Raw genomic sequence first — 22,639 nt, forward strand, 5'->3', positions numbered from 1 at the left:
CTTTTTCTCAAAGGCACCCTCTTTAATAAACCACTTACCTTAGTCAACATTTACAGTCCCAATACAGCACAGGTATGTTTTTTTCGTAAAATCGCCAAGTTACTTGCTACGTTTCAATCAGGTATCTTGATTTTTGGTGGCGATTTTAATGTAGCGCTGAATCCATTGGAAGATACCTCCTCAGGGGTCTCATCCATTCCATTCAAAGCACTTAAACAAATAAAAATTGAACTGAAAGATCTTCTCCTACATGATACCTGGCGTACTCTTCACCCATCGGGCAAAGACTATACATTTTACTCTGCTCCTCACGACCGCTATTCTAGAATAGACTATTTCTTCATCTCGCAAAACGATCTATATACCCTGAAGTCTGCCTCGATCGAACCAAAGATCCTTTCGGATCATCATCCAATTATGATAACCTTGCAATTTCCGGATACACCAGGTATTTCCAAAATATGGAGACTGGACCCATTTCTCCTTACGGATGCATCGGTTGTCCCCCAGATCCGTGATGCCCTGAAAAACTATTTTCAGGAAAACACATCCATGGAAACGTCCCCTCTCATACGGTGGGAAGCACACAAATGTGTGATACGTGGTCTTCTAATGTCTATCTCAGCAACACGAAAACGTCAGGCTCTAGCATCGTTCAACTCTTTATTGCATAAAGTTCGTACACTTGAGTGCTCTCATAAACGATCAATGGCCTTGAGATGCGCTACTGAGCTAGAGCACGCACGTAAACAACTCCGCGAGTTAGTGGAAAAGAAAACGAAACGCAATTTTACTCTACAACAAAAACTTTTCTATGAACATGGCAATAAGAGTGGAAAATTTCTTGCCCGGGCTTTACAATCTAAAAAAGCTGCTCGGCACGTATATCTGCTCCATTCTAAATTTGGTAACTCACTGAAATTGTCGTCGGATATTGCGAAGGAATTTGAGGAGTATTATTTTAACCTTTATAACTTACCCCTACCATCCAAACCAACCGGTGATACTAGGCCACGTAAGACCATTATACAGCAATTCCTTAAACAATATCTTCCTAAATCGATATCTAGATCACAAGTGAAGGATTTAGAGGGAGCTCTGACGTCGCATGAACTTCAACAAGCTATTGCGCAATTGAAACCGGGTAAAAGTCCAGGACCTGACGGTTTTACCAATTCTTACTACAAGTCTTTTCTTGACGTCTTGGGGCTTCCATTTCTACAGGCCTTCAACTCACTAGACACGCCAGGGCAGTCTATGCGCCATCTTTCCGAGGCTCACATCACGGTTATACCCAAAGAGAATAAGGACCATACATCACCTGCAAATTATCGTCCGATCTCTCTGTTGAATGTTGATCTAAAGATTTTTGCCAAGATTCTGGCTACCCGTTTGCAACAGGTAATAGATTCCATCATATCACCGGACCAGGTGGGCTTTGTTCCAGGGAGAGAGGCCAGAGATAACACTATAAGGGCCGTGAATATACATCATTGGTTAACCCAAAATCAACGATCTGGATTCTTTCTCTCGTTAGACGCCGAAAAGGCGTTTGACAGACTAGCATGGGATTACCTAGAGGCAGTTCTGATTGGCATTGGACTGCCTTTGCGTTTTTTGTCATTTATTCTGTCTTTATATAATGCCCCCACAGCACGAGTGCGAGTGAATGGCTGCCTTTCGGATTCCTTTTCAATCAGCAATGGGACTAGACAGGGATGCCCACTATCACCACTCTTATTCATTCTTACTCTGGAACCTTTCTTGAACTGCATAAAAGATAATGATAACATTAAGGGGATTTTGATCAATGGCAAAATGCATAAAGTGGCAGCCTTTGCTGATGACGTGTTACTTTTCTTGACTGACCCACATATCACGATACCTAATCTGTTACAAGATTTCAAATTATTTCAGTATTTGGCTAATTTTAAAATCAACTTTTCTAAATCCCAAGCGCTTAATATATCATTGACTCCAGATGTGATTAGACAGGCGACACTAAATTTTCCCTTTACCTGGCAACGTGAAGCTATCACTTACTTAGGTATCCAACTACCATCCCATCTTACAGAACTGTATACAAAAAATTTTCTTCCCCTCTTACGTAACATCTCCAAAGACCTCCAGACATGGAACAAACCTTGGTTCTCGTGGTTTGGTAGAGCAGCAATTCTTAAGATGAACGTGCTCCCCAGAATATTATATTTACTACAGACAATACCAATTCAATTGCCAAATTCGTTCTTTCAATCGTATAAAACGCTCTGCTCCTCCTTTCTGTGGTATAATAAACGTCCAAGAATTAGCTATGCCCAACTCACTATGCCCAAGCAGAATGGAGGTATTGGATTACCAGATATTAACCGTTATTACAGAGCTTGCCACCTAGCCAGGTTAGTAGACTGGACCACGAATCACATTCCTAAGGTCTGGGTTGGTTTGGAGGCTGATTTTTCTCAGACACCTCTTTCTACCTCCCCATGGCTGAAAACTTCCCACGTCCCTTCTGAGTTTCGGAGTCATCCACTTATAGGTCCCACATTACGCTGTAGCTCACAATTATTCCAGAAAAAAGAACTTTCTTCCTCTCCGAGCCCTTTCACTCCGATCAAAATGAATCCAGACTTTGTTCCAGGGATGTCTCCAACATTTCTCGCTGGGTATAACCGTGATGATAACCTGACAGTACGTCAACTCTTCAAAGATTCTAAGCTCTTATCTAGTGAAGACATTACTCGGGCGTGGCCCTCCATCACTCTAACGCCTTGGATGTATAGACAATTACACCACTTTTTGCGTAACTCCCCACATTTACAGGATTTGTCAAGATCGCTTACTGCATTTGAGAAGCTCTGCTTTACGGACTCCCCTCAGCGGCATGTAATATCTAAGATATATTCTTTTTTGGAAAGTTCCAATACCTCTCATTTGCAGAGGGCTTGTATAGCCTGGCAACGTGATCTACAAATCCCACTCTCTCCAGAGGACTGGGACCGGATTTATGATCACATACATAAAGGTTCCATGTGTGTTTCTACACAAGAAGGCAACTACAAAGTATTTTCCAGGTGGTACAGAGTTCCATCTGTGCTTCATAAATTTGATCCTAGTGTTCCTAACTTATGCTGGAGAGGTTGCCAGGCAGCAGGCACTCTTTTGCATATATGGTGGGAGTGCCCGCAACTGCAGCCCTTCTGGAGAAATGTTTTGGACATAATCGCACAAGTCACTACATACGCCCTAGACTTTACCCCAGCACAATGTCTACTCCATCATTCCTCTCTTCCTGTGAAGACCTATCGTAAGTCGCTTGCTTTACACATGATAAATGCGGCTAAACAGTGTATTCCTGTTCATTGGCGATCAGACCATATTCCCACCATGCGAGAGTGGATTCTTAGGATCAATAAGATCGCGGAAATGGAGGAGCTGATCTCAGTGGCGAAAGAACACCCCGAGCGATTCAGGAAGACATGGGCATGTTGGACTCACTTCCTATCTACTGAGACTTATCATGGCTTAATGAAGGAATGAGCGAGCAGATTTGGTAAACTGGAGAACCTCTGGATCTTTCACCCCAGGAATAATTCCTTTACTGGACTTTAAAGAGATTATAACCTTAATTTAAGACAGCATCTGTTATAACCAGGCCGATACTATGTGATGTGATTGGTTTAGTTATACTTATTTAATTCTAATCCCCAACTCCCCCCCCCCCCCCCCCTTTTTTTTTTTTTTTTTTTTTTTTTTTTTTTTTTTTTTTTTTTTTCTCCCCCCCTATTTATATGTCTTCCTTATCCCACTCCTCCTCACTCTGATTTTACTTCCCATACTCCTTTTCCATCTCCACTCGAGTCTCTTTCTTTTCTTTTCTTTCTCGTTTTAGCTACCCTTTTTCTCATATTCTAAATAGCAATATTATTTACAAGGATCAGAACACTTCTAGATGTACGAGTGTGATAATACTTTAGAAAATTAACCCACGATTTTTGGATACGGTTATAGCAGACATACGTGCCTTGAGATAATTCGTTTGTCTTGCACCTCATAGTCTTGCTGCTTGAGCTCTCTCTACATAGAGACTACTGTATACCTTATTTATCGAACATTACAGATGGTAATTATTATTACTATGGTTATACTTTTTGCATATGCTTTATTGTGGGAATTGGATGCATGTTGCTCTAAAATCTATTCTAACGTCCTATTCCCGTCTGCGATACGGGAGAACATATACGAAGTTGTGCACGGACTGCGATCCGTATCTGTCTATGATCTGTTTTGTCTTTCTTACTTCAATAAAACTTTTTGGAAAAAAAAAAAAAAAAAAAAAGAAATAAGAGACTGCTTTTTTAAGGGTAAGCATTTCAGCAAAAAGCCGTTTCACCAAAAAAAAGGCCCTATCAACATTAAATATAAAACAACCTACCCTCAAAATCAATGAAATCCCACAAATACCAACCCGTGAATAAAAAGCCAATTTTTAAGGGAATCTTTTCAGCCTAAAGTAAGTGTCTGCTGAACTTCAATCAACTACAGAATAAAATTGAATACAAAAGCCACCAATAATAACAGAAAAAGGGACCAAAGTTGTTGATTACCCAATAGCTGGTAATCAGCTAATTAAATCTAATCTCTACATGTGCAGTGTGTCAGCTTTCCCCAAATTCTTTTAATTTACTTACTGAGCTGTGGCCCAATCCCTCTTATACAAACATATATTCCAATCTACAACCGCCTTAGTGGTTCTTCCAAGCCTGCTGCCCATACTGTAGTTCAAGGGTCATGGAGAGTGCAGAATGGTTTAAATCAGGGGCGGACTGACAATTCATGGGGCCCTCGGGCAATAGGGGATCATGGGGCCCTGTGTCCTCGCCCACACCCAAAAAAAGCCTATGAAAAAGCCAATGAAAGGTACCAGGGGCATCCCATGCGGCCCCCTACTGACCCCGGGCCCTCGGGCAGTGCCCGAGTGCTCGAATGGTCAGTCCGCCCCTGGTTTAAATAGATCTTGGGGTGATCTGATCATAAATTTGTTAAAGGAAATATCTGCAAATTGATATAAATCCCTTCTTAGTTGTCATTGGAATATGTGTGCCCAATAGACAATGTTACAGACAATTTTATAGACAAAAAAACAGGACAATATTCCTGTACTGGTGACAATTAAACTGTGTTAGGTTTCCCATCACTTTCTCCCCGGTGACAAAACTCATTAACAAATACAGCTATTCCTTAGCAGGACACAGGCAGCAAAGAAATTCTAATATAGGTGTTGGCCCTCCCTAAATTTATCAATAAATAAAAAACATATTTAAGAATTCTTTAAATAAAGGAAATTGACTAAATTTAATGGCAGCTATGACAAATGGGGATAAAGATGAGGTGCTTTGGTGTACACAACAGTTCCATACAAGTATGCTGTGACATTCTGCTCACAAAGGGCAGGTTTGCCTGTGTCAGCAACAAGCAGTAAACCAAAGCAACTTTGTAGAAGGGTGGGCAGCCTATGACCTTAGATTTCCCCCCTGCAGCTATGCCTAGAGTGTGGTGGATCCAGCCACCATCAGAAAATGCAGCAAAGAGTGTCTTTGCATTGCCTACTCAAGGTGATGTGTTTTGGGCTTCCTCTGGGGTGGTTTGAAGGGGATGATCAGCGCAAAAATTTTACCCTCATTTTTTTCTTCTCTTGTAAATTTCCCCCTGTTTTTCTCCATGACTTTCCATCCATTTACATTCTAATCTAATTATCATCTTACAACAATGGTTCAATCACTTGTTTAATCACATGTGTACCCATTTGATTGGTTAATTGAAGTGTCAAGTAGCCTTCCATTTCCGTATAAATACAACATCGTTCTTCCACTTCCCCCTGCTTGATAAAGGAGCGCACTTCCACCTTCGCAGGCCAGCGCATGCTCCAAAATGTGTCGCAGTGCATTCTGGGTATCTGACGTCATCACAGCCATGCCACCGCTGCGTTCCACCCGGATCTGAAGGGAGGACGTGCACACCGTCCGGCTCCTCAGCTGTTCCCCTCCAGCCACCACGCTGCTCCAGCGGCACGCTGACTACACCATCCTCCATTCTGATGACAGCTCTTCACCCTGTACACCCATCTGACCGATTTTACAACCTGCTAGGGTTTTTTATGCTTATATTAACCTCAACCATGTGAGTGTTTCTACCTTTCAACCTTAATAAAGTGGTATGCTGCACTTAGAGGCACTTCTCCTTCTCTCTTTCCTCTGGGATGGTGCCAGTAGATCCCTCAATTTAATCCTTGTATCAAAGAGGGGTGAAAAGCCACCCCAAAATTTCAATTGTTTGTCACCACCAGCACCATTGTTCTTCATCTTCTTCATCACCAGCACCCCAACCCTCCTCATTGTCACCACTCTAACACTGTTGACCTGTGGACCAAGCTTGGGAATAGCATCTTAAAAAATTTGTGGACTCCTTTTGGCCACTGTCACGCTTACCCCTAGTTTGTTTACCCTCCTGTTTGAGCTCTGGATGCACTTTAACACATAGTTTTTGTATTTCATGCGGGACTCTCTTTTAATAAAATAGTTCTGATAATAAACTGAATCTATTTTAAGGTCAGCCTAGTTTCTACAATAAAAAAGTAAAATGTAAAACAGGTCTGAGCCTTCACTGAAAAATGTAAATATACTTTGCAACACCAGTATTGTCTGATAAGTGTATCTTTCAAGGGGATGCTTTATTTTTGCTAGCAAGTCGATAATTAAAATTGTTTACTTGCAATTTTGACTAATGTCCTTGAATGTGTCATCCCGCTCACCCAGTCAGAAGAAGCATCTGGTGATGACTCAGTCTTGCCCAATCGCTGGGTCAGAGCAAGATCCCGATATGGTCTGCTTACAAACGTGCCAATTCTTGTCTGTTCCGGTGTGTTACACAGCCAGGCTTGGGAGCGTTTAACCAAGGCCTTGTTGGAGAGGAACTTAGGCAACATTTTTTACAATCTGTTCAAAGACAACAACAAGCAGGGAAAAGGGATGATTAGCAACTTTCTGTGACCATTCATGCTGCCGCCAGCACTTTCATCTGAAGAAACTACAACATGCTTATGATTAGAAAAGCAAAGCTTTTTCTGCAAAAATTGATAAAATTACAATTTTATAATACCCCATCCTGTGACAGCCATGCTCTCAACAACATATGCAGTACAAAAGATTTTTCTAATTACCTCTCAGATATCTTGCCCAATGCTTATGCAGTTCTTGCATTTCAAGAGTCTTAAATGGGAACTCAGACTTTTAGATTATGCTATATGTATTTAAAGCCAATACTTCCTGATTCTGTCTATGTACGGTCAGGGAGATATCCCTTAATTTCCTGTCTTGGAGACATAGGAGGATGTATGAGAAGAGCTATCAAAAGAAAGAGGCGGTCCCCTCTTAAACAGTTGTCACCAGAACAGGTTTTCCAATTGGTAGTTTCCTCTCACTAAATGCCTTGGGACAACTCAAAAATGTTGGGTCACCATCACCTTCAGTGGTATTCCAGACCAATAGTGAGGTTGAATAGACCCAGTGAAAACACAGACAGCTACCTAACAGAGGTTCTAATCCTTCCACACTCCATCCAAAACTAAAAAATGTTAAGAGGGCAGCTAGAGCACCTTCCTTTTTAACTGATTTCCCCCTGACCTTCTGAGTTCCTGTCCTCACTTCAAGTATGTGATGCTTCTAAAAGAACCTTCATTGAAGTCAATACTCCTGAAATGCAGTGGGAGCAGTAGGGTTGAATTAAATGATTTCAATGGTGGAATTGTTGGTGAGGCTATAGAACTATAAAACTAGATTATGGAAAGCCTTGTAGCAACACCCCCCCTTTTTCCACTGAATGTTAACAACATTGGGAGGGAAAAGGTGGTATGAACATATGGAGATAGAGTAGCAGTTGGGCAGCACTAGAGTATATTGATGCTCTTTGCTCAGTATTATTATTATTATTATACAGGATTTATATAGTGCCAACAGTTTGCTCAGCACTTTACAATATAGAGTATGCAGCATACCTTGCCCTGTGGCATCTTACTTCATCACTATGTTGTTACTGCTGAAGTTTAGTATTCCTTATGTAGTGATGACCCCTGAAAGGTCGTTGGAAACATATTGGGTCCCCTTTACCTATTCAGAGGCTGCCCACCTTGTATCCAGTCCCAGTAGCACACCAGCAAACTCAGGCTCAGTCTAGGGGGGGGCCTGTTTAAGATCATGAACAAAAAGCAGGGATGAAGGTTAAGGGTGCAGTATATTCAAGGCTTCTTGTATATCTTTTCCCAGCAGTATTAGACCCAACATTAGCAGCCTCAAAAATAATGCTGAACAAAGAGGGGACAGTCAGTATATCTGTGACGCTATGCGAGCAGTAACAGTCCGTAAATCAGTTTTAAGCATTTTATCACAGCTTACCAATTCTTAGATGTCATGGCGGCATTTGTTTTCTTTTTAATGGCTTTCTTTCCTTTATTTTCCCTTGGTGATCTGGTGTTGCTTTTCAACAGAACAAGCTGTTCTGCAGATGTAGCACTTACATGGTTGAGTGGAACAACTTACTACTGACAGGGGTGCTTACATTGGTAAGTTTTTATTTATTTAATTAAAATCTTTGTTCCAAAAGGAAAAAAAACCTTTCTGCTGTAACTGCCTATAAAGTGTTAGTTGGAGTTCTGCTGCAATGCTAATAAGTGTATTCTGATGGCGGGAAGCTCCACGGGAGGGATGCAAGGTAAATGGGGAAATTGATTCATTTTCTTCCATGCAACTCACTGGTTGAATGAAAGAAAATGAATCATGTATGGCCTGCCTAAGTGGGGGGTGGACCATGCCTAAATGGAAACAGTGGATGCGTTCCTGTGCCTTTAAGGAGCGGTGGGTTCCCTCCAGGCAAACCTACCCTTAATTTATCGACAGCTATATGTATTCCAACTTTGGAGACTCTGAAAATTATAGAGTTAGGACCGTAGTACACAGAGAAGCCTTGACGTAAGCATTGTAGTTTACGTATATATCTGTTTTTTACATGAATTGCCAAACAGGGTCACTTTGGGGTTTTTTTTTCCAGGCTAGCTGGTAAGCGTGCTGGGAAATCATTGTGTGTTTGTGATGTGTGTTGCCCTTGCATGCGCTCCTTACTGTGAAGGCTAGTTATAGGTTGGGGTGATTGCCACTTTTTTGCACAGTTGGTTGAATTTGATGCAGGGAAGCACAGGATGCCTTTAGCTGCCATTGTACTCTTGCTGAGCGTCCCACGCGTCCCTGTGCCTTTAAGGAGTGGTGGGCTCCCTCCAAGCAAACACGCTCTTAATCTATCTACTGTTATATGTGCTCCAACTTTGGAGAATCTGAAAATGATAGGGTTAGGACCACAGTACACAGAGAAATCTTGATGTGGGCCATGAGGCTTACGCAGGGGCGGACTGACCATTTGGAAACTCGGGCACTGCCCGAGGGCCTGGGATCAGTAGGGGGCCCCATGAGATGTCCCTGGTACCTTTTTCATAGGCTCTTTTGAGTTTTGGCAAGGACACAGGGGCCCCATGATCCCCTATTTCCCGGGGGCCCCATAAGTTGTCAGTCCGCCCCTGGGCTTACGTATATATTTGCAAACGTGTGCACCTCTGTTTTGATGTGAATTGTTAGACAAGGTCAATTTGGGTTTTTCTGCAGTCTAGCTGGTAAATGTGCTGGGAAATCTTTGTTTGTGATTTCCAGACAGTGAAATGGCACGATACAAATGGTGGCTAAATTGTAGAGAAAAGTTACATGGGTCCATTTGATCTGCATTTTCAGCAAAAACAGACAGATTCCTGATAATTTTACTGAGTATAGCCACCTTGGAGATACAGGCCAATAAATTACTGGCATGCCACAAAGGCCATCCCTTACTTGAAGAGCAATCAACAATATATTTCATCAATGAAGAAATAGACAAGTGTATTATTTCATTTGGCCAGAGTAAAGGTGTGGAAACTATAGGTTCCATTTTGTTGTTGACTTCCATTTTTATGAAGATAAACCATCTTGATATGTCCCTTCCAAATGAATGAACTGGCAGCATTGGTGAAAAAGGAAAGGGAAGGTGATGAATCCGGGCCAAATTAGATTTTCTTTCTTTTCTGGGAATGCAATGTCGGGAACAGCTTGTAACCCAACCATGTGACTTTCCATGAGGTCACAGGTAAAACAAAGGAAACACCTGTTGGGGGAAAGGAAGAGAAGCTAAAGATGGTCCAGACAGTTTTACAGCCGTGGTGATTTGAATGGTGGACTAGGGAACAATGGGTTAACAGAACAGTGAGATGAACTAACAGGATATCATTATTACTCTTCAGGTTACATAACAGGACTTTAAACACAATGAACACACAAAATATGTTTTGAACTGTCCAATGCGTCTGACTTATCTAATGCATGTCAGAGCGCAAAGAGAATATTGTTTTGGCAAAGGCCCTGCTCATCTGTTCTTGCCAAGCACACAATGTCTATTTCATGTTAAAAGGTATGATTTATTGGTGCCCTGAAAAAGCTTTGTTTTCAGCTGTTAAGAGATGTTTTCCATGAGTTTCATATTAATATATGATAGTGCATATTATCTAATGAGCTGGTGGCTGTAGACTGCTTTAAAGTGGTAGCAAACTCATTTTTAATACTTTTACTTACAGGTAAGCCTATAATAAAGCTTATCTGTAGGTAAATTAAATATTATTATTATTATTATTATTATACAGGATTTATATAGCGCCAACAGTTTGCTCAGCACTTTACAATATAAAGGGAGACAATACAGCAACAATACAGTTCAATACAAGAGGAATAGGAGGGCCCTACTCCTTGGAGCTTACAGTCTAGGAGGGAGGGGCTAGTGGTACAAAAGGTAATAACTGTGGGGGATGGACTGGTTGGAAATATCTAATAACATGCACCATTTAGGAGATATTCTAGTGAGCAGCAGGCAGTGACATCACTGGAGGAATGACATTCCCATGCTGTTCCTTCAGAGCTGTGTGACGCGGCCCTCGCTTCCGCACGCATGCACGGGAGTGACAACACTGCGGCTTTGACCATTCAAGGCTCAGGAACCCAGAAGGAAGACCAGGTAAAGATGGAAGCCTCTGCAGCGGTGACAGTGTGCTGCTGGAGGACTTTGCTATCAGGCAAGTCTTTCATAATAATATGTGATGCTTACTAGCACATTATGACATTACCTTGCAGGGGAAAAACTTTTTTTTTAAGGTTTATTACTGCTTTAAGAACATTTTCTCTAACAAGTCATGAGTTATGAAAATAATGTGATCTAAACCCTGTATGCCTTTTGAGGGCCCAAATAAATAGGGTTAAAATTAAAATACTTAAAGAAAATGAAAAAAAAATTAAATCTCTCAATGACAAGGGTGGCCTCTTGCACAGTTACCATTCAAGCAACCTTAGATGGTGAGACAGGGACTGCAGGGGCGAAAGATAGGCACAAGAGGAACTTGAGAGTGCTGGTGTCTGTTTCAGTGGATGGCGTACACAGGATCAGAGTCAGGAAGAGGCAGAGGTTAGCATCAATCAGGCAGCGAGGTACAGAGACACTAGGCAGAAGTGTGGTCAGTAGTTCAGACCAGGGTTGGTAGCAAAGGCAGATAGCAGACATGAGCAAGTAAGTGCAAGGTCAGACTAGGAGCTGGGTCTGTAACAGGATCACAGATGGCATCAAGACTGAATCACAGAGTCAAGGCTCAAGACCATACAGCACCGAACCAGTGCAGGTTTCTAGTGTAAATAGGCCACCTGTCGGGAGTGCGCGCAAGCATGTGCGCACGTGTGTATGCGCATATGCTCATATGAGTGTGCAATCTGTTTTTTATTCTTGCGCCCATGGCAATAGCCACACACCAAGTCCTAGCCTGATGGTGGGTACCATGTTCCTGACAATAGCTAAACTGGCACAAGTTTTGTTTGTAATAGTTTTGTTCTAGCTCCATGAGCTTTCACATCCAGGGTGAGCCATTGAGTCCCATTTATATATAAAATTGATTAAATACTTTTTATTGGATATATTAAAGTTGTTTGGTAATTATATACTTTTCCTTTGATATACCTTTAGACTACCTCGGCGGTTCAAATTTCTTCAAAAAATCTGCCCTGAAGAAGCCTGTGAGGGCGAATCATGTAGGGAATAGCTACAATTACCTAACCAAGTTTGAATCCTTACCCTTTTTACCCTTTTAGTTTTACCCTTAGTACTGAAATTGTTATTATGTTTCTGTATTTTTTCCTTTCTTGTTGTGTTTTTTACAAAAATACGAAATAAAAATTATATACATTTTTTATATATTTGGTATTCATGTTCATGCACCCTGAAAGTCTCATCTTCTCTATTGAATATCTGTTTGTAATAGTGTTTAATTGTATTTTTAAACTGTTACAGGTAAGAGAAATCTTCCAGATGGCCAACCAAAAAGTAGCTTTAACCACTTGAGCTCCAGAGGATTTAACCCCCTTAATGACCAGGCCTCTTTTTGCTGCTCGGCGCTGCACTAATTCAACTGATAATTGCGCAGTCATGCAATGCTGCACCCAAACGAAATTTATGTCCTTTTTTTCCACACAAATAGAGCTTTCTTTCGGTGGTATTTGATCATTTGTGCGCTTTTTATTTTTCACACTATAAACAAAAAAAGGCCAAACATTTTGAAGAAAAACAATATTTTTTACTTTCAGCTATAAAAAATATATAGTAAACTCAAAGTTGGTTATAAATTTAGGCCAAAATGTATTCTGCTACATGTTTTTGGTAAAAAAAATCCCAATGAGTGTATATTGATTGCTTTGTGTGAAAGTTATAGCGTCTACAAACTATGGTATAGATACTGCAATTTACGCCATTTTTCTGCTATACAGGGCTGTGCTAGTTTAACGGACAATTGCACGGTCATGCAATACAGTACATAAATGAAATTTACATCCTTGTTTTCCCCACAAATTGAGCTTTCTTTTGGTTGTATTTGATTGCCTGTGCGGTTTTTATTTTTTGCGCTATAAAAAAAAGGCTGACAATTTTGAGGAAAAAAAAACAATATTTTGGACTTTTTGCTATAAAACATGTCCAGTAAAAAAAAATGCAAAAATCAAATTTACTCATAAATTTCTGCCAAAATGCATTCTGCGACATGTCTTTGATAAAAAAAAACCCAATACGTGTAAATTAATTGGTTTACGTGAAAGTTCTAGCGTTTACAAATGGCGGGAAAGATACTGGGATTTTTAGGGTTTTTTTATACTAATAATGGCGGCGAATTATGGCGACGATCAGTGACTTATGGCAGCGACCAGCGACTTATGGCGAGACTGCGGGACTGCGGCGGACATTCTGACATTGGGTGGTACTGACTTGGGGTCACTGACATCCCCAAAAACACTAATACAGTGATCAGTGCAAAAAAAAAACACACACTGTACTAATGGCACTGGGGAGGAAGGGGTTAACTTTATTTTGCAGGGAAGGGTTATCTGTGTGAGGGGGAGTGTTTTACTAGGGGGCGGGGGTGTGTGCTGCACGGGACACCGCTGATCGAGAGAGAGAAACTCTTCTTTCTCGATCAGCTCGTCCTCGAGCTGTCAGGGAAGTGACAGACAGCACAGCTACTGCAGCTGTGCTCTCTGTCACTGTTTACCGCCGATCACCGGGAAACAGCCAGTAAGGACCGGCTGTGACCCGGCGACTGACATCCGCTGCGGTGATCGGCGGGACAGATAGGGCGGCGGCGCGCCTCGCGCACGCCCCCTATCTGTTTACAAAACACACGTTTTAAAACGTGGTTTTGCCTGCCCGTGCCGCCGTATTTCTACAGTGGCAGGGCGGCAAGTGGTTAACATGAGCTTTACTAAACTGATGCAGAGTAGGATTAACAATGCAAACTGGGTCAATGGCAAAAAAGTGTGCATACAGTATAAAACAATTTTAAAGTGTGTGTGACGATGTAATAACAGGAGCTCCTAAGAGTAATGTCTCTGCAACTCAATAAAGATACTAGGTGACAACACAGCACAGTTTCTACAAAGCTCTGAAGCCACAGATTTTAGAGAATGACCATTACTACCATGAACAATACAGTGCATAAACAGCTACTTGCGCTTAGCCTTCGTATTAGCGTCTCTCACAGTGAAGTCCAGGGTATGTCTGGGTAAACAGGCAAACACCTGGATGAACCATTGGGCAGGCACCACAGGAAGAGGCTGGAGGAATTCTAGCACTGGCCCCACAGGCGATTGGCTACATGAATGCATGGGCTGGTACCACAGGCAGGAGCACAGATCCACCCCACTTGAAGAGTAGTACTCTGGTAGCAGTTGGACCCCACAGTGGCTTGGTCCTCTATAATATCTGTGTGCTATTGGGCTCCTGCACTGCAGACCACATGCTGGAACTAACAGCAGAGGACTTCTGTGGTCTGGTGGCAGATCACATAACTAGCCACCTCTTCCTCATCAGGTGTGGTCTCTCTGAGCTGAAGAGGGTGGGAAACACGAAAACATAAATTCCTTGGGCATGTGCCCAGGGCCTTTTAGGAATCCAAGCGAATGTCAGAATTCAAGGGATTGTGGAAATCGCAATTAAAGGACCTGTATCTGAGAATGGTGAGTCAAGGGGCACTCTGCAAAAAAACTTCACTACTTCAGCAAAGCTGTGCCGTTACCTTTTTCCAGCTTTAATTGTTTCTATGTTGTTATTAGTCAAGGTTATGTTTGTTAAGCTTGTTAATGAATATATTTCTCAGCAGTCAAAAAAACCTTCCTCCAGTTGTCTAGAAGATGCATGCTTCTAGACTGGTTAAAGATACTAATATGGAATAACTGTGGAGAGGGAAATGTAATCGATCACCTTTTGCTTTAATTAATTCCATGTAAACTGAATAAACTATGACTATTTCAAGCACACAAATAGCTAACCCTGCAATAATAATCCTTTTTCTTAGCTATAGAACAGATGGCTTTGATGACATAAATAGATCTGATGCATTTGTGTGCTAGACCACTATTCTGTCCTTTGAAGGTTGCCATCAAGGGCAAAACTTGTGATGCATCTCCTTCAAGGTAATGTTTCCTCAACCATTTCCTTCAACACCACTGAAGAGGAAAAAATGAAAACTGATTGACTAACTTTGTACATGGTGGTGGTAAAGCATTCATAATGCATAATGTGTGAAATTACTGCTGCCATGTAATCCTCTGGAGAGGAGTTTGTTCATACATGATCATGGCAAATCATTTTGTTGAGGAGCATCTCACCATGTCTAGGAGTTACTGTATGCGTCACAGTGGGACAGGTGGAATTAGGCCAAAAAAAAGAAGTCATTCATTTTATCTGTCATTATTCTCTGTTTAAAGCGGTTGTAAACCTTTTTTTTTCTTAAAATGAAAAAGAGGTTATACTTACTTGTTCTGTGCAAGGATATTGCACAGAGTGGCACCTTATCTCCTGTCCTTGGGTGTCCCGCTAGTGATCTCCGCTCCTCCTCTTTTCCGAGTGCCACTACAGCAAGCCAGTTCTCAGACATTGTGGTTATAGGACTCTTCTTAAAAGGCGTTAAATGTGGTGATTAAAGACAGTTTTTTTAGTATGTAAATTGGTGTTTTCTATGCTACATGGGCCTCCTCATATGTTTCCCTGGTTGTCTGCTCTTTTTTTCACAAATATGTCTATATATATATATATATATATATATATATATATATATATATATATATATTGCTCAAAAAAATTAAAGGAACACTTTGAAACCACATTAGATCTTAATGGGGACAAATATCATGCTGGATATCTATACTGATATGGACGGGGTAATGTGTTAGGAACATAAGGATGCCCCATCGTTTGATGGAAATGAAAATTATCAACCTACAGAGGACTGAATTCAAAGACACCCCAAAAATCAGAGTGAAAAAATTATGCATCAGGCTAGTCCATTTTGCTGAAATTTCATTGCAGCAACTCTAAATGGTCCTCAGTAGTCTGTATGGCCCCACGTGCTTGTATGCATGCCTGACAACGTCGGGGCATAGTCCTAATGAGACGACGGATGGATCACTGATCTCCTGGACAGTCTGAGGTGAAACCTAACAGCGTCAGATGGACCAAATCATGATAGGTAGGGTCCAGGTATGCTCATGCTACCAGCAGTGACACTGACCCTAGCCAAATGCAAAACTAGTGGAAAATAAATGTCAGTGGCCTCCACCTGTAAATCCATTCCTGTTTTGGGGGTCGTCTCATTGCTGCCCATCTAGTGCACCTGTTGGTAATTTCATTAACACCAAAGCAGCAGAAACTGATTAACAACCCTCTCTGCTACTTAACCGACCAGATCAATACCCCACGAGTTTAAATGACTTGATGCTATACTCTGAATAAAAAGTGTTCCTTTAATTTTTTTGAGCAGCGCATATATATATATCAGGGGCGGACTGACCATTTGGAAACTCGGGCACTGCCCAAGGGCCCGGGGTCAGTAGGGGGCCCCATGAGATGCCCCTGGTACCTTTTTCATAGGCTTTTTTGAGTTTGGGCAAGGACACAGGGGCCCCATGATCCCCTATTGCCCGGGGGGCCCATGAGTTGTCAGTCCATCCCTGATAAATATATATATATATATATATATTTTTATATATATATATATATATATATATATATAATAGGTGTGTCCAGAATATAATGAGAATGAAGAACATACACTCGAGAGGTGCTCTGTGCAGGGAGAATCTGGTCAAGGTCACTTGGAGTGGAGTGCCGTGTATATTTTAGAACACTGATCAGTTGCATTCCAGCCCTGTCAGAGTCGAGACTTTTTTGTGACACCCTGTCCAAATGTGCCGTATTAACCTCCCTGGAGGTATTCCCGAGTGTAACTCGGGGTAAAGTTTCAGCACCACAAGAGGTAACCCCGAGCTACACTCGGGGATACCATGCAGCGTTGCTCCGGGATCCCTTCTACATTTACCCTGTCCTTCGCTCCCACGATGTCCCCCCTGCAGCGTCCCCGTCCATCTCCTCCGGCCGATGCATCTGTCTTCTGGGTTCCGGTAGGAGATACAATTTTGTGTGAAATTGGCTAAAAGTGCATCAGAAACTTTGGAAATGGTGAGGACAGCTTATAGAGAAGCTGCGTTATGACCCGCACAGGTGTGCCAATGGCACAAAGGCTTCAAGGAAAGACTAAAAGGTATTGAAGACGAACAACAATCAGGACATCCCTCTTTGTCAAAAATGGAACAGCATGTGGATTATTATTATTATTATTATACAGGATTTATAGAGCGCCAACAGTTTGCTCAGCGCTTTACAATATAACGGAAGACAATACAGCAACCAGGGGCAGACTGAACATTTGGAAAATCGGGCACTGCTCGAGGGCCTGGGGTCAGTAAGGGGCCCCATGAGATGCCCCTGGTACCTTTTTCATAGGCTTTTTTGAGTTTGGGGCAGGACACAGGGGCCCCATGATCCCCTATTGCCCGGGGGCCCCATGAGTTGTCAGTCCGCCCTTGACAGCAACTATACAGTTCAATACAGGAGGGATAGGAGGGCCCTGCTCCTTGGAGCTTACAATCTAGGATGCATTGAAGTCTGTTCTCAGCCATGACAGATGGCCTACAATCAGAATGATTGCAGAAGAAACAGGAAGCACCAAGTTAATTATTCATGAAATCGTGACTCAGGATTTAAACATGAGAAAAGTGTGTGCAAAACGTGTTCCAAAGAACTTGTCACCTGATCAGAAGGAACACTGTCAACCCGTTTACTATGTATGATCCCAAGACGAAAAAACAAAGTTCAGAATGGTACACACCGACTTCACCTCGCCCCAAGAAAGCTATAATGAGCAAATAAAAAGTCAAATCAGTGGTCAATGTTTTTATTGATTCAAAGGAATTGTGCATAAGACATCTGTACCTACTGTTCAAACTGTGAATCAAAGATTTTACCTGGATGTTCTTGATCGCTGGGCACAAAGATTTTTTTTTGTGTACGTCCTGAGCTCAGCTCAACTTGGATTCTTCATCACGACAACGCACCAAGTCACAGTGTTTTGGCTGTTTGACAATTTTTACCTGAAAAACACACCAGAGTTGTTCCCTTGCCCTGACTTGGCTCCTTGCAACTTTTGCATATTCCCAAGATACACTTAAAAGAGACATCATAGATGACGAAACGCATTTGGAGGAGTCAGAAAGCGTGACGTCAGCACGCACCAGAGCACGGCGGCCATATTGTTGGTTAGAAACGTACCATTTGGTTATATGGTGACATGATGTTTTAAGTATATCTTGATGTACATATAATACTACGTTGCTAATTATACTACACCATGAGGATTCTTTTGCTTTTTGGATGATTTTGTCCGTTTAGGATAATTCATTATTTTAGGTCTATATTTGGCAATTTATCTGAAGTATCAGTTTGGGAGCTCATGCCTTGATTTGGGAATCTAATGAGAGGGATCCTATTGGTGTCTGTCTACATCCAGTGTATGGAGTGCACCGTATCCCCCCCAAAATCAGCAGTAAGGGAGTTCCTCATCCTAATTTGGTATCCACACTATGCTTTTCATGACCGTCACTTAATTGTTGGGTCACATAAGTCTGGTAAGAGGCAGTATTTTTTGAGGTGCTGGTGAGGGTGGATCCCCAAGAAGTTTATTTATATTTTTTGATATATATTTTTTGTGGAAGCACAATTTTTTCTGAAATTATTTGAACTTTTATTTATCACTAAAGACTTTACATTTAACCACTTCCAGTCTGGACACTTTTATCCCCTTCCTGTCCAGGCCAATTTTCAGCTTTCAGTGCTATCACACTTTGAATGACAATTGTGCGGTCATGCAACACTTTACCCATATGAATTTTTTAGCTTTTTTTGAGACAGATAAAGCTTTATTTTGGTTGTATTTATTCACCACTGGGATTTTTTTTTTTTGCTATGTAAATTAAAAAGTCCACAAATTTGGGAGAAAAAAAAATTTTTCATATAAAATTTAGCAAATAAATAGCATTTCATCATAAATCTTGGCCAAAATGTATTCCATTATATATTTAGTAAAAAGAAAAAAACCCAAATTAGTGTATAAACAAATATTATAATTTTTAAACTTTTTTTTTTCTACTTTTTTTATATTATTTTTTATTTTTTTTACATACTGTCACTCTAGCAGTACATGGTGACACTGTACTACTTTTGGGGGTGATGAAGATTTTTTTTTTTTACACTGATTGCTTTTACACCCATAAAGGATGTAAAAGCAATCATTTCTCCTTCTCTCTGGCTGCATTCTTGCAGCCATTGAGAAGGAGAAATGATTGCTTGTGGGGGTGATGAAGATTTATTTTTTTTTTACACTGATTGCTTTTACACCCATACAGGATGTAAAAGCAATCATTTCTCCTTCTCTCTGGCTGCATTCTTGCAGCCATTGAGAACTACTGAGTGAGATGTGATTGGTCACAGCTTGTCACATGGTACAAGGCTGTTGTGAATAGCCTTGTACCATGTGACTTCTGTGATCATTCACACATTTCACACGTAGTAAGCAATGATGTCACAAGTGACATCTTGCTTACTACTCTGCATGTGATCACTGATTGGCTAATCTGTGATCACATGATCGGGACCTCGTACAGAGGTCCCGTCCGACGATCGGTGTTCCACTGTGTCCGGAGGACACAGCGGGCACCAAATCGCGTTGGGGGGGCGCGCACAAGCAGGGTGTGGGGAGGCCGTTTATAAACGGCCACCCGACCCTGCACTGCCACCGTCTGGCCGTCCGGACGGGAGGTGGTTAATTCAAGTTTTTTTTGCACTTTATTGGACACTATCATTTTTTATGTATTATTTTTAGTAGTTATTATGTTTAGTAGTACTTTTAAATGTGTAGCGCTGCACTTTTTTGTTCTAGTAACACCTTGTATATAGTGTGCGTTTTCATTGTGATAATGTGTTCTTTTATGCATAAACTGTCTTTACATCGTGAGTTTGTTATATCCGGCTAAGTTTGCTGCCTAAACTTTATTTCCTAATTCTAGAAACTTGAAATGTACCATTTGTCCAAATATGAACAGTTCAGATCTGCCTTACTTCATTCCATGTTTCATTAGTCACTGTTCACAAATGGCTCATAGCCCGTAGCACGTTGGCCCTCCTTGATCATCAGTTTAGCCAGGGGTATCAGTGCTTATTGTTGGCTTTTACCTTTTTTTACTGGCTCCTGTCAATGACTAATCCCCGTGTATCCTCCATGCCAGCAACTTACACCCTTTACATGGAAAAAGTATGAGTAAGACGTAATATCTATGTAACATTTTCCCACATCTTTTTTAGGAACTGGTGGTCGAAGAAATGATAGCTTGGCTTAAAATTACAGCATGGAGCTAGAAGAGGTGATTAAAAGGCAAATAATTGTAGCTGTCACGTTCCAGTTTCAGTCATGAAGTTTGGTGATATACATGATTCATTTGATGGATTGCTTCTTTCTCTCTATGACAGCGATACCTTACAATCATGAATACATCTGCAATATTTTACCTAGAAGTCGATCTCCCTCACGTCCCATTCTCCACTTTTAATACGTGTCATTCCCTGATCCTTTCTGATTTACCATAGCTCATTTTACTTTTTTGAGAACCATTAATTATCGAGGTAGATTATATTCCGTTATATATTATGTTCAGTTCTGGCTGTACTGTTGCCTTGGCATCTACAAATGTCTGTCTGGCCACTCTAGCCTGTCTATATTTTTTGGAGGTTATAACACCCACAAGCATGTCTCTTCTGGTTTGTGGAAACAATCCACTTTCACGCTTATATTATAGCTTTGTGGGCCCTGCCGCGAGCCTAGAAACGGATCTACGGACATTTTACAATGTTGATGACATCATCAAGCCCCATGTCAGGACATGTCAGGACAAGTCTGAATATTGGAGCAGGCTGTGTTCCCAGCACAACCACAGTGCGGGGGGAGGAGAAACAGCAGGACACAGAACATCCCAGTGAATGGCTGTGCGGAGGGGGGGGGGGCATGTCAAGACAAGTCTGATTATTGGAGCAGGCTGAGTTCCCAGCACAACCAAAGAACTGACCACGCCGTGCTTTCATGCCTAGTGTGGTCAGTTTTTTGTTTTTTTTTAAATAGGAAATTATGTGAATGTTTACAGGAATTCTGATCGTACCAATCAAGGATTGTCAGGGCTGCTTATTTTCACTAGGCCACACAAGACCATAGTCTAGGATGCATAGCCAGGGCAAGTCTGATTGGAGCAGGCTGAGTTCCCAGCACAACCAAAGAACTGACCACGCTGTGCTTTCATGCCTACTGTGGTCAGTTTTTATTTAATAGGAAATTATGTGAATGTTTACAGGAATTCTGATCTTACCAAACAAGGATTGTCAGGGCTGCTTTTTTTCACTAGGCCACACAAGACCATAGTCTAGGATGCATAGCCAGGACAAGTCTGATTGGAGCAGGCTGAGTTCCCAGCACAACCAAAGAACTGACCACGCTGTGCTTTCATGCCTAGTATGGTCAGTTTTTTTTTTTTTTTTTTTTTTTTTTTTTTTTTTTAAATAGGAAATTATGTGAATGTTTACAGGAATTCTAATCTTACCAATCATGGATTGTCAGGGCTGATTTTTTCACTAGGCCGCACAAGACCATAGTCTAGGATGCATAGCCATCAGAACAGCACCTAGCCGCTCAACACACTTAAAGTATGTAAACCATTACCTTGTAAAACAAGACATTCAGTTTAAAAAAGAAATGAAAGGCAAAACATTTGCATATACAAATAAAAAAATATAAATACCTTTTTGCCTTTCTTGTAAGTGATCACATACCCTCTGTTCTAGAGGAGGAGTTCAGAGTGCCGGGTGAGAAGAAACAGCAGCATACCGAACATCCCAGTGAATGGCTGTGAGGGGAGGGGGGGGGCATGTCAGGACAAGTCTGATTATTGGAGCAGGCTGAGTTCCCAGCACAACTAAAGAACTGACCATGCTAAGCTCTTGTGCCTAGTGTGGTCAGTTTTTTTTTTTAAAAATAGGAAAGCAGAGAAACTGGCAGGAACAACAGGGATTTCACTCAAAGGAAGCAATAAAAAGAGAACAAGATACATTTTCATACAGGTACATGGTACAGCAGGTACATATCAGGAATATGAAATGTTGGGTTGACATATTCTTTAATATAATCCTATTGCTTCTTTAAAATAATACACTAAGTTGCACATTGTAATAGATCAGACTGAATACTTACCTCTCCAGTGGCAGCGAGTAAAATCTTCCAAAGTTAGAAACACCACTTCTACCTGACATTTTGGGGGTGTCGGATAGCATGTCCCCCACATACTTTGGTTCCTCCTGCCAGCTTCTGAGCCTTGTAGTGGCCAGCGGAACGCACATGGAAGAAAAATATATTTGAAATATATTTTAAAAATATTCTTCCCAAATATATTGACATATATTTGAAATGCTACAATTTTGGCCATATTCAATATATTTCAAAATATATTTCAATAAATATATGTATAAATATATGTTTAGAAATGTACTTTTTTATGTTAAAAAA

The sequence above is a fragment of the Staurois parvus genome, unplaced genomic scaffold (assembly GCF_062004578.1).
Source record: "Staurois parvus isolate SC_StPar_1 unplaced genomic scaffold, SC_StPar_1.0 ptg000498l, whole genome shotgun sequence".
NCBI lineage: Eukaryota > Metazoa > Chordata > Amphibia > Anura > Ranidae > Staurois > Staurois parvus.